Raw genomic sequence first — 13,056 nt, forward strand, 5'->3', positions numbered from 1 at the left:
CCGCACAACCATTTCCTATGGTTCATGGCCTTGAAATACAGGAAATTTCTGACCAAAGGAAAAACTGGTACCTAAACTATCCTTGAAATATTCTTATGAGGGAAGATATATACAGGCACATAATTTACCAACATCATGTAAAGTGATCAGCAGCAAGTCATTACAAAAACCAGTGACAGGATGTCTTAAGTTAAATAAAAGTTTTTCAAAGTGATGTAGTCATTTACTGACGTGATGGGACATTCACAGCAATGCCATGTGCAGGAGTGGAGTAATGGAAACAAGTACACTTACTCTTTATGGCAGTCCAGGAGATCACTAGGGTGGCTACAAAAAAAAAGAAAAGAAGTCTACTAACTTCCATTCTCAGCATGGACCAAGGGTATTATGGGTACTGTAACTGGGAACTAAACTGTAAGCTTCAGGAGGAGAGAAACTATACACATCTCATTAACCAATATATACACAGGTGCTAATAACATCTGTTTACTGAATAAAAGAATTCTGTCACCTTCTTGTGGCCTCAGATTTTCAGACATTTCAAAATATAGATCTAGGCTATGGGATGTGAGAGGAGATTCCATATTTCAGGGCCTTGGAAAGTAAATGTGGAGTGGATGTTTTGGATTGTGGTTTCAGGAAGTGACAAACCAGAGTCTCCTTTGACCCCATTCTCTTTATCAGCCTTTGTTACTTGCTTCCTTAAACCTTGCTAATCCCCTGTGGCATATATGACCATACTTACTAGAGTTCTCCCAGTCCTTTTATTTTTTCCCCCAAGACTTTTAGCCATTTTAAGTTACTCAATTCCAAGTTAAGAACAAATATTCAGTCAATGAAAAAGCTATGACGAGCAATATTCAAAGTGAACCTGGATAGTGGCTAGAACAGGAAGTAGTTCACATAGATGGACAAAATTTAAGTCACTCTTAAGCAGTATTCATTCATTTACCAATACTAAGGCTCTTCATATCACTGATTTAGACCAGCTGCTTGGAAAAAAACAGTAAAATACAAAATTCCTGCCCTCACAGAGCTCACAATCTAATAGGCATAAAACACAAGCAAGCAGTGAATTGTGAAACTTTAAATGGAAATCTGACTGACACCCAGAATAGGCTTCTTGCATAGGACTGCAGCAGGTGTACTTGAATTTACATTTGAACTGAGCTTTGAAGGGCCCACTTGAATAAACCAAACAATGGCAGGCTAGTAACTCCAAGTGAATGATGTAGTGTCTTCAAAGGCACGCTCTAGGATTAACAAAAACAAAACCAACAAAATATTTTGCACAATTTTGCAAGAGAGGATTTCAGTGGAAGCCTAGTACCCTGGATAGCTCCCGTGTCACAAAGGTGACTAGAGAGACAAGGACAGTACATTGGAACAGGGACTAGAGGACCTTCAGAACTTCAGAATTAGCAATCTGCCCTATATTCAAATTAAAACTCTTTGGCTTTTAAAATACCTAATTCATTCATGTCCTGCAGAGATCTCTGGGGCTTTGTGCTTTCTGTATCATCATCCAATGAACTCAGGTTCATTGCTCCTCCCTCATAAATATGACAGATGGCAATCCTTTCCTTCTCTTACTAAAAAGTTAGCACTGCTTCAGAGTTTCAAGCAGTTCTTGGACCTGGGACAATCACAATTCCCACAGGGATGCTTCACATTACACTGTCCCTCTAATCAACTTAGACCATCCTACTGTAGAGCCCTTTATCCTTGCAGAAGCTGCACTGGTGTTGATGAAGAAGGTACATCCTCAATATCACCACACTTACACCTGGCGTTACACTATAGGAAATACCTCTCAAAGTTAATTTTAGCAACAATGTCACTATAAATGTATACGCTTGTTATGTACAAATTTCTAATCATTTTTTTAATGGCCCAATTTCATAATCTGTATTTTTTTAACGTTTATTTTTGAGAGAGAGACAGAGTGTAAGTGGGGGAGGGACAGACAGAGAGGGAGACAGAATCTGAAGCAGGCTCCAGGCTCTGAGCTGTCAGCACAGAGCCTGATGTGGGGTTTGAATCCATGAAGCATGAGATCATGACCTAAGCCAAAGTCAGATGCTTAACTGACTGAGCCACCCAGGTGTCCCAGTAATCTATATTTTTATAAATACTCCTACAGGAGGTGCATACTAATGTTCAAGTAGCTCACTTATTAATGAATACTTTTAGTGTTCCTGGGTCTGTGTACATATGGATACAATACTAACAAAGCAAAGTCAAATGACGATGCTTCAGCTATCTTCCCAGTAGTTAAAATCCTTTGAAAATTTAGGAATCCTGATGTACAGACCCATCAGTTTTGTTATCCATAAAATATTTTGAAATATTTTAGTAAATATGTTATCTTATCTGCATTTCTAATATTAAACTTGAACTATTTTCTTTCTTTTCCTAACTTTCTCATCTGACATTTTGTATACTCTGTATGCTTCCCCCTTTCAAGCTTTTCTTGAATATCCTAGTGAATACTATGTGTTACAAAACATCACTCACTAAACATATTTCATACAGTCAGACTTAATGCATTGGTAATTTGTTTCTAAAAGAGAATTGCCTAGAATTAGAATGCTAAGGCCTACATTTGCTTTACTTCTGCCATACCTTTATTCACATTTGTTTGGTTTTATTTGTAAACCTGATATAGGTTTGTGATATGTTGCTTGCTGCTATTGCCGAAAACAAACAAGAAAAGCCACACATATGACAATAATAACTCATTAGCAGAATCACAATATTTAACTATTTCCAGGAAAGAGTTAATTGCAGGGAATGGAAACATATGAAACATGACATGTTCATGTGAACTTGGTTGATATAGGGAAGGTATAATGTCACTAAGACTCTTAGAAGATTTGAATAAGGGTACTAGTACACCTGGCCTAACAAATACTTCTTGAACACAGGAATACTGCTAGTTTTCATTAACGAATAAGGAAAATCAGAGAACATATCATACCATCTGCAGTATGCTTCTTCAGCTGTTATCCCAAATGTATCATATACAAATAAGTTTATGAAGAATGGAGAAGAGTCAGATCACACTGAAATTAACAACTGACTAGAAAAAAAGGCAAACCCTGAAGAATTCATATGTACATTCTACATATCTTTATATACACATCACATTTGGGTACAAAAAAGACATGGAAGAATGTGTATTTCATTTATTACAGATTAAGCTATTCAGGAACTTTAGGAAGCCCAGGAGGTGCATTATTTTTAAAATGGTGTGACTTATACATAATAAGCATTTACAAAATGTTTCTTGTCAATGATGATGAATGAGGTAGCTCTATTGTGAGACAGAGCCAGGTAAAGGAAGATTACATGTAGTAAAATGAGGTGATGGTCTTGTGATGGTCAGAACCTTGTAATAGACTGGCACTAAGGTCTATAGTGCAATAGAGGCACTATAGAGACTCAGCTGTAAATACTTCTAAGAAGTCCAACCAGCATGAGTATCTGGGAGCATGGCAATATGCCATAAATAATTGACTTCATGGAAGTCCAAAAGTGAGTATCGGAAATGAAGCATACCTTTAAGAGCTGGTAATGTTTAGAGATCTGGAAAAGTGGTATTTTGGGGACAGTCTGCCGGCCCACAAAACTCAGGAAAGGAGGTAGTGTTAGAGACAGGATCTCAGTCTTTAAAAAAGGCTCCACTGAGAGAAAGGCCTTGCTCAAATGCTAAGAGAAATGGTGACAATGGGTAAATTTATCAACATTAACAGAAAAATATTCAGTGAGACCTCAGTTTCAGTTATAAGAAAGAAGCATTACTATAAATATGCTATCATATTAGAGCTGGGCATCAAGGGAGGCTTGATGTTAAGACCTAAAGTGTTGGGTTAGAAACCAGCCAATCTTCCTACTACACAGAAAGATTAGTCCTGAATCAAGAGCATGACTGAGGCTTCAGTTAATGATTAAATGATTCTGGCAGCAGAAACGAGTTCTGACAAAAGCTACAAAATAGGCCGTAAGTGAAATACTCATTTAAACTACCAATTTTTTTTTCTTCATGTTGGTATGCATCTACATTTACTCATGTTATTGACTGATTAAAACACGTTGTAAAATATCTAACTTTGTTAGAGTCAGTCTAGTAAGAGGGCTTCAGAATAACCAAACTCAACTCTTTAATTGTCCATGGACTTCTACAAAATCAGCCTTTAAATATTTCCTTTGCTACAAACATTTGAACATGAATTAAACCCACATTTAAATAAATGATTTACAAGCTGAAAGCCAAAAGAAACTAAATTGATACTACCCTGTGATCATATTTCCAAGGAAATATGAGTAAGGCATTCAAAGTTGTGTCAACCTTTTCAGAAGATAAGCTGTATATCACCAAATATAGAGAATATCTGATGTTTGAATATCAGTGCATAAAGGCACTCAGTCTTCAAATTATACTTGTTTACATCTCAAATTTTTATTAGCTAATTGGGAGATTCGGACAAGATGGGAGTAAGAGACTCGTCACTGAATGGCACTGAGGGTACATAATAACGGTATTGAAAAACACAATAAGAAGATGGGAGCTTCAGCCTTGCAAGTGCTCCATCACTTGTTCAATCACCCAAAAAGCAACAACAGCATCACTGAAGAGGGTGGCAACAGCATAGGTAATGCACAGACAGTGCTGAGTCCTAAGTTAAATCAGGAATAAAGAGAAGATACACTCCATCACATTCTCTGTCTACTGGTTTCATGATTTTTACATCATTGTAATTAAAAATTAGTTTGGTTTAGGGGCGCCTGGGTGGCTCAGTCGGTTAAGCATCCAGCTCTTGATTTCAGCTCAGGTCACGGCCTCACATTTTGTGAGTTCAAGCCCTGTATCGGGCTCTGCACTGACAGCACTAGGCCTGCTTGGGATTTTGTCTCCCTGCCCCTACTCCACTCTCTCACTCTCTCGCATAATAAATAATTAAACTTTAAAAAAATTTTAAAAAACAGTTTGGTTTAGATAGCTTCACAGAGCATAGAACAAAAACTCAGTTTCCTCATCTCTAAAACGTATACAAAAACAACTTATAATGTTAGAAGAAATAAATGGCATAATGCATATAAAGTGCTTATCATGTGGACATGCTCAGCACATTAGAGCCATTGTTGTTGTCAATAAAATATAACTCATCATTTGCAAAACAGAAAGGAAAGCAATACCTACATTTACATAGGTCTTAGGACTCCCTATATTTTAAAATCTTTTTTAAAGTGTCTTTCTTTGGGGGCGCCTGGGTGGCTCAATCAGTTGAGCGTCCCAACTTCAGCTCAGGTCATGATCTCACAGTCGGTGAGTTCGAGCCCCACGTCGGGCTCTGTGCTGACAGCTCAGAGCCTGGAGCCTGCTTCAGATTCTGTGTCTCCCTCTCTCTCTGCCCCTCCCCCCACTCATGCTGTCTCTGTCTCAAAAATAAATAAAGCATTAAAAAAAATCCAAGTCTCTTTAAATAAATAAATAAATAAATAAATAAATAAATAAATAAATAAATAAATAAATAAATAAAAGTGTCCTTCTTTGGAAAATCATAAAACATCTTACCCAACCAATACGTGTTGGGCATCTACTGTATGTTAATCCCTGATAACATAATATTGAACCAATCTCATAAATACACATAAAATTAATACTGCAGTAAGTGCCACAAGGTAGAGGAATACAGAACTCAAACAATATATAACAGAAAAACTGATGTAGCAAAGGAGGCCAAGGAAGGTTTCCTGAGGGAAGGGTTGGTTGAGCACATAACTGTAAAAGAGAAAAAGGATGAGGGAGAGAAAGAGACAGAGGCAGGGAGGGAGGGAGAGAAGGAGGAGAGAAAGAGGGATACTAAAAGAGTTACAAGATGTGAACACATATATCTTTAATCTTAGAAATAAAAAACAGAGATGTGGTCTAAAATTTATTCCAGCATTAAGACTTTGAGAACATTCCACATTTGTGATGCTATTGTTGTGCAGCTGTTATCTTACAGAGAAAGATGAGTATTACATTCCAAGTCCAAAACTATCAATAAGAGTCAACAAGATTAACCCGAAAATGGTCAAACTCTGTACATTGTACATATTTTTGTGACTACAAATAAGGCCCAGCCTGACGGCTTGAGGGTCCAGTTAAGTTCTACACTTTTTACATTGTTTCCCCAATCAACACTAAATATATGCACAAGAATTAGAAACTCATTTAATTTTTTAAATACAGAAATACATATGTATATACATAAAGATAGAAATCTTCTGATGGAGGGTGTAATACTTTTCAGATCTAAATAGTTAAACCTTAGTTATCTCTAACAGCTAAGGAAAGTATTTAGCTACAAAACAAGCAGAAGACAAAGACTTCAAGTTTCACTATAAAATACTCTAGGTCAGTAGTTCTCAAATTTGAAAGTGCTTACGAATCACACTGAAGAACCCACCTGAGAATTTCAGATTCAATCATCTGGGGTTTGGCATTTTTTGAGAACTACTGCTCTAGGTTAAGAATTTGCCATTAGATAATAAGATGTTTCCTTTTAAATGGCCTCTAAATTTTATATTGGTATCAGACAACAGTCACAGTATTCAAAAATTTTAATTTAGATTAATTAAAGTTAAAAATTTTAATTTAGCTTAATTAAAGTTTAAAAATTATTTAATGCAGTATATATATGGAAAACCAAAAGCGATATTTTTTTCTAATTTTTTTTAACGTTTATTTATTTTTGATACAGAGAGAGACAGAGCATGAACGGGGGAGGAGCAGAGAGAGAGGGAGACACAGAATCGGAAACAGGCTCCAGGCTCCGAGCGGTCAGCACAGAGCCCGACGCGGGGCCCGAACCCACGGACCGCGAGATCGTGACCTGAGCCGAAGTCGGCCGCTTAACCGACTGAGCCACCCAGGCGCCCCCCAAAAGCGGTATTTTAAGTTAATCTAGGTAGAGGGGTAGGCATTTGGTCAAATAAGCTGCATCTGCCAGTGATCAAAGCAGAAATCTTTCTTAAAAAATATAATATCATACCACAGATGCTATTGAACTTTCAACCACCACCTTTTTTTTTCTTTTTTTTCTTTTTTTGGCCATTTTATTCAGCCCACATGAAAACAACTTAAAATGCAATGCAGTGATTTAAAAATAAGAACTGATAACAATATCTTGGTACTATATCAATTGCAGTTTAGATTGTTCAGGTTTATATTTTTATGTTACATTTAGTTTAAGCCACATATTGAAGAATGTTTCATTAGAGTGTTTTTTATCAAGCTCCCCATCTTTTCTCACTGTTTCCCCCACCTCAGATTTCATGTGTTATTGTTAACTGACACACCTGCATAGTGAAGATAATATTTCTGATAATATTTCTCAATATAAAGCAAACAGATCTCGTCACTATCCAATAGGGAAATAATGCAGGAGCTGTCAGTCATTCAGTAGGAGAGATTACATTATCAAAGTGATACACCTGTGACATATAGTCTAAAACCAAACTCAAAAGAAACCAATTAATAGATAGGCCAGTTTGTACTGTTACTATGTTGGAAATCATCCCATTCCTACATGAATATGAAATTGGCAATTTAATAGGCTTTTCGCTTTTGTAATAATTCTTATCTAGTCACTGTCAACAAAATATATATGTGAAAATCTTTTAATCCACCTAATCTGAAAGTAATTCTATTCTGTTATCTATTGAAAGTCATATCTAATATTTGTACTATTTCTTTACTGTCACCATAACATACTTCTAAGGTGTCATATTGAAAAGACAGGCTCAAAGTCAATTCAGATGGTTCCTCTTGAGTTCTTAAAATGGGGAAATGTATTTTAAACAGTTTTATGTTTGTACAAAAACATATATACAAAAAAAAAAAACTAAGTTCAGAATGCTTAGAGACAGGAGCTGTTCCTATTATTAATACCATCTATTTACAAGAAGTTTAAAAAAATCTTTAAAATCACTACAATTCTAAAATTATTCCCCACACACCCTACATCCTAGCTCTATATCCATGGAAAATAATGTAAAGATGTATTAACTATAATGTGAGTGCATCCTAATAACTTTAAAAGTATTACAGAAAATGTCATTTAATACATTGCATATTTTATATAAAGAAAAATATATTAAGCATTCAGTGAATGCTCACTATTACTATAACTGTTCTTTTACGTATCTCATTCTTTTTTTTTCTTTACTACAAATCTAAGGACAGTTGGTTAAGGATGTACCTCAAACCCCTCACTATAAAGAGGTTATTATACCTGATATCTTGTTACTAATACCAAGTTCAACACTTTCATGTGATGTGGTATTTTTAAATATTTATGCTAAATATTCTCTACAAGTATATGTTGAGCATTTTGTTCATTAAAAGGCAATAAAAAAATCAAAAAGTTGTCCTCTTAGGTACAGAAATTCAATTGATTTCAAGAATAGAGTGTATAGAATGTTGTACATCAAAAACCAATTCACCCTGCCCTTCACACAACTAATCCAACCACTTTGCAATATATAAACCGATTTCAAAACAAACTTATTTCCCCTTACGTCTTGAATTGTTTTCTAAAATTCTAGGAGACTTCCATTTTACACCTTACGGTTTTATCGACAAGCCATGAATCCGATTTATCCTTTAAGACCAAGACCAAGCAAATCTTACCTACCCCTGAAGCCCTTCAGAAAAAAACCAGTATGAAATGTTATCGTCATGCTCTGATTTCCTGCAGTCCTTGTTAGACATGCAATCTCTCACTGTCATGGATTGTTTGTTCAAACACGTGCATCAGATTCATCCCAACTGGAGAGTAAGCTCCTGAAGGGCAGGGAGGAAGTCTGATGTTCCTCCACAATGCCTAGATAGTACCTTGCACAAGCCAAGTCAATTATTATGAGTACTATGTTGATGAATTTGATGTAAATTAATATTCTATAGTATAAATAATACATCATTAAACTAATAAACAGTTGCTGATTCTCTGACAGCATCAAAGAATAAAATATTCATAACTTTTTAATGATTGTAGTAATATAATTCATCAAGTACATTTTAAAATTCCCCATCATTTCTACATTCCAGTGATTCAGGAAAGTTAAGGTAGCAAACCTCAGAATAGGGCACTCAGTCTAAGTTCTAATGTCAAATATAAAACTGCACAGATTCCAATGTTGAAAGTATATTTATTTTTGAAGTAATCTCTATACCCAACATGGGGTAGAGATCCCCCGCCCAGATCAAAAGTCACATGCTCTATGGACTGGCACTGAGCCAGCGAGGCACTGCAAAAATGTATTTTAAACCAACAGGAATCTAACTAAATTAAAATAACAAATCCTTAACTCTGCTTTGTTTTCGAAATGAACAGAACTGTTAAGGAAAGCTACTTTCACACGTAGCAACAACAACAACCAACAACAGTTGGCATGTTTCCATCAAAATAAGAAGCTCCTTAATTAATATCAAATGAAGACAAATCACTCTGACAATAGGTTGACCACTTAACTACTCTTTCTTCTCTGTGAAATTAATGAAGGAGTGGTTGGAATTTCAATGTTTTAAAAACACTGGGCTTGGCAGGCGCTTAGAAACATCGCAATTTAAAATGGTAAAGATACCCTACTGTCCTACTCTCTGTCACGACCCAGTCTTAGGTTCAATGAAAGCACAGGTTCCTACTTCTAAAAACAAACATAAATTTGCTAAAGCATTATTGGTAGATACTGTTCCAAGTCCTCTCTAAGCTTCAAGTTACGTCTTTGGAATCTCTACTGATTATAAAGCAAATAGAAAAAGAAACCGAAACAAATTGTGTTGCCGTCTAGATTCATAATATTTTAGGTATTTTCTAAATAGGTAGTCCTTAATCAGTAGTGATCGATATAAACTCACCTAGGTGTCTGCTTCTCTTTCCTTTCCAAGGCTTTTAATAAAACCAGCTTTACAGTAAAATGTGTGAGCATTATTTTGAATAGCCTTTCTTAAGGGTAGACATGGAGAAAATGTGTTACATTTCAGTGGGAAGGCATTCAACTGTAAAGATACGAAAAATGAAAGCTGTTGAAACCGAGTAGGTACTTTGTGTCTTGTGGGTCCTAGTGATGGCCTTAAGAGATAAGACAAGTGGAGAACAAGCGCGTAAGAACATTAAAGGCCCAGAGATCGGACTTCTAAGAAACATTTTTTTTTCTACCTGTAAAAAAACAAGTGATTTCTCACTTCACTTCATATTCCAAGTCCCACGAGTGTGGGAAAAAAAGCAGAACTGCTTCTAATTCTAAGAAAGAAGAGGACAAATGGAAGAAACGACAGAGGGAGGAAGAGGAGAGAGAAGGGGGTAGGGAGAAAGAGGCGCAGGATACTCTAAAGGAAACCCCGAGAAATTTCACAACTCTTTGCCATAAATAGCCTTTCTTCTCACTCTGGATACCTCCTCCTTTACATCAGCAAGCTCAGCCTCCACGCGCAGAGAAGCACCATTCACAAATCCCTCCGTCACCCTATCGTGCAACCCTACCCCTTGTTGGCACCGCCTGTACGAATCCCTGGGACACAAGCCAAAAGCTGAGGGGGCCCAAGGGTTTCACCTGAAGGCTGATTATCTTTTCAGGTGAGCCAAAGCATTGATTAGTCAGGAGCGCGAACACACACGAATGGGCGCGCGCGCGCACACGCACGCACACACACACACACACACACACACACACCCCTCCCCGCAGCCCTTGACGCGCCACCACAAAGCGATTTGTTCACACTAAGTCGCTGCCGTTCCTGCCTCCGCTGGGGAAGGTCTCGCCTCCAAGCCAGGAAGCCGGCGCCTGAGGACACGCAGGCAGAGGCGAGAGGCGGTCCCGGCTCCGGCACTGCGGCTCCGCCGGGAGCCCCTGGGCTCCCCGCCCGCCCCCCTCCCCCTCTACGGCGCCGCCCCCGCCCCGGCGCCCGCAGCCCGGGGAGCCAGCGCTGGCCGACCGCCCCTACCTGCGGGACGCGAGTGGAGAGGGAGGGGAGCGGCCCGGAACCTGCGCCAACTCTTGCTTCTTCGGCCGGCCGCGCTCTGCATCGCCCCGGAGCGGCGGCCGCCGCCACCCGAAGCAGAACGCTCAGGAGCGCGGAGGAAAAGGCCACGCAGCGCGCGAGGAGTCGCGGGCCGCCAGCGAGCTAGCCCGTCCGCCCCCCGCCCACCCTGCCTGCAAGGCCAGGTCTCCGCGCCGCGCACGCCGGGCCCGCCGCCGGCGCCCCGGGCCTGGGCGGGGGCTGCTCCAGGGCGGCCCCGGGCACGGCGCGGTCACCTGCCCGGCAGTCACCCCGCGTCCGCCGGGGGCTGGCCCCAGCGCAGCAGCGACGCAACACGCGACCCTCCGGGCGCGGGGGCACCGAGGGCGTTACTACCTTGAAGGGCTCCGCGCCGCTTGTTAAGGCTCCTCCTGGGCACTCAGGAATGTGGGTCTTCGGGGCACGGGGGTGTCTTTCCTGGTCCCCCTCCTCTGCCCTCCCTCCCCTCTCGGCTGTTGGGCTCCTTCTCTCCACTCCAGTTGCAGAGTCGAGCTGTGTTTTTTTAATAATCCTCCTTCTCCTGCCTGCGCCAGCAGAGCTGCTCTGCCTGAGCCACCGCTTCCCAGTCAGTCATGTTGTTGAGAGAGAGAGAGAGAGGGAGAGAGAGAGAGAGACGGATTGGCAGTCGGTCGGCGACTATTTGCGGTGAGAGAGAGAAGAGCAGAGCCAGAGGAGGGCAGGGGAGGGACGTGGGGAGGCGCTTCCAAGTGTGTGAGTGCGCGGAGTGTGACTGTGTGGGGAGCGCCGGGGCCACCTCCACGGCAGGCCGCGCTCCCCGACTGCGAGGAGGGCGGCGGCGAGCGCGGCCTTTATAGGGAGGGATTGGCGGGGCGGGGGGAACGCTGAGCGGGGAGGGGGCTTCGAGGGCGGCGCCCAGCCAACTGCGTCCGCTGGTTACCACGCATGCATACTCATACATTAACGCGCGCACACCCACGGCTGGCCCGTTGCTGAGTTTTCATTTTAAGGGAAGCCTTTTCCGACCGCGCTGACTTGGCTTTCCCCTTAGCCCATCCTTGTGCGTGAGTCCAAGTGCTTTTGGCAGTTCAAATCAGGAGAAGGGGGAGTCTGAGGCAGTGCGAAGGGACCTCGGGGATGCTGAAAATGCACTGTATCTTTTCTCTCTCCAGACCACCAGTTACCTTCTTTCTCTTCCACCTCTCAGGGAGGAAATTATAAGTTCTTTCTCCCCTTTTCCTTCTCTGGTAACCTATTCACATCCTGACGCGTCTCTTCACTCCTTGGCATCAAGGAAAGAAACCTGACTCCTTTCCTCTAAGCAAGTCACACTTCCCAGGAACCATTATTGACAGTACTCAGTTCTTCTGTAGGATAATGAAAGCATTGGGACTGTGACCTGGAGTGGTACTTGTGTTCCTACACCTAAGGTCATGGACACACGGGAATTACAAACAGAACCAGCTACCATTTTGATATCATTTGACTGATGGCCCCTAGAGAAAATTTTCCGGTTTATAGATGGGGAAGACTTCAGATGCATGGTGCTATTGCTTACCTGATTTATTTCTCCAGATTCTTTCTCCCATTGTATTGCTTCATTTCCTTTTGGGTTTGCACTGGGTCCTGAACTCTTTCCCATCCATGCCCCTCTGTATCTCCACTCCTATATATTTATGTCTGGCAGACAATACAGCAGATGAAGTGTATTTAACTGTGTGCGCATGTGTGTGTGTAGGAAACATTTTTTAACCCATTCTGTTGGCATGTAGACAGATGATACATCTCCAGTGTTAAGTATGTACACCTGACATTACCTCCCTAACTGGACTGCTGAACACTTTGTGATCTCATGCAGTACTGTATTGAGAAAGAGCTTCTAGTAATCTAAATAATCTAACTGGCCACAATCTGCTGAAATATAAATATATTGGGTTATAAAAGCAAGGTGTGCTTTTTGAATGAGTATAATGTGTATTTTGGCATGGATACAGCTCTGATTTGGAGTGACAGCTATGGAAAATCCTTTT

General features: G+C 40.5%; 1 protein-coding gene across 7 annotated transcripts in view; it reads right to left on the bottom strand.

Annotated features, from left to right (window-relative positions):
* The window catches only part of CCSER1 (coiled-coil serine rich protein 1), a 1,258,994-nt gene extending 1,247,449 nt beyond the window's left edge, over window positions 1-11,545 (bottom strand). For 5 of the 7 annotated variants that reach the window (XR_008295692.1, XM_053216129.1, XM_027060839.2 and 2 more), the window contains exon 1: window positions 11,405-11,542. The gene's annotated coding sequence lies outside the window, so the exon portion shown is untranslated. Of the gene's footprint in view, window positions 1-10,993; window positions 11,135-11,404 lie in introns of those variants that run through there. The other 2 variants (XM_053216127.1, XM_053216128.1) reach the window with 2 other exon arrangements.
* Window positions 11,546-13,056: the final 1,511 nt, after the last annotated feature.

The sequence above is a fragment of the Acinonyx jubatus genome, chromosome B1, assembly GCF_027475565.1.
Source record: "Acinonyx jubatus isolate Ajub_Pintada_27869175 chromosome B1, VMU_Ajub_asm_v1.0, whole genome shotgun sequence".
Taxonomy (NCBI): domain Eukaryota; kingdom Metazoa; phylum Chordata; class Mammalia; order Carnivora; family Felidae; genus Acinonyx; species Acinonyx jubatus.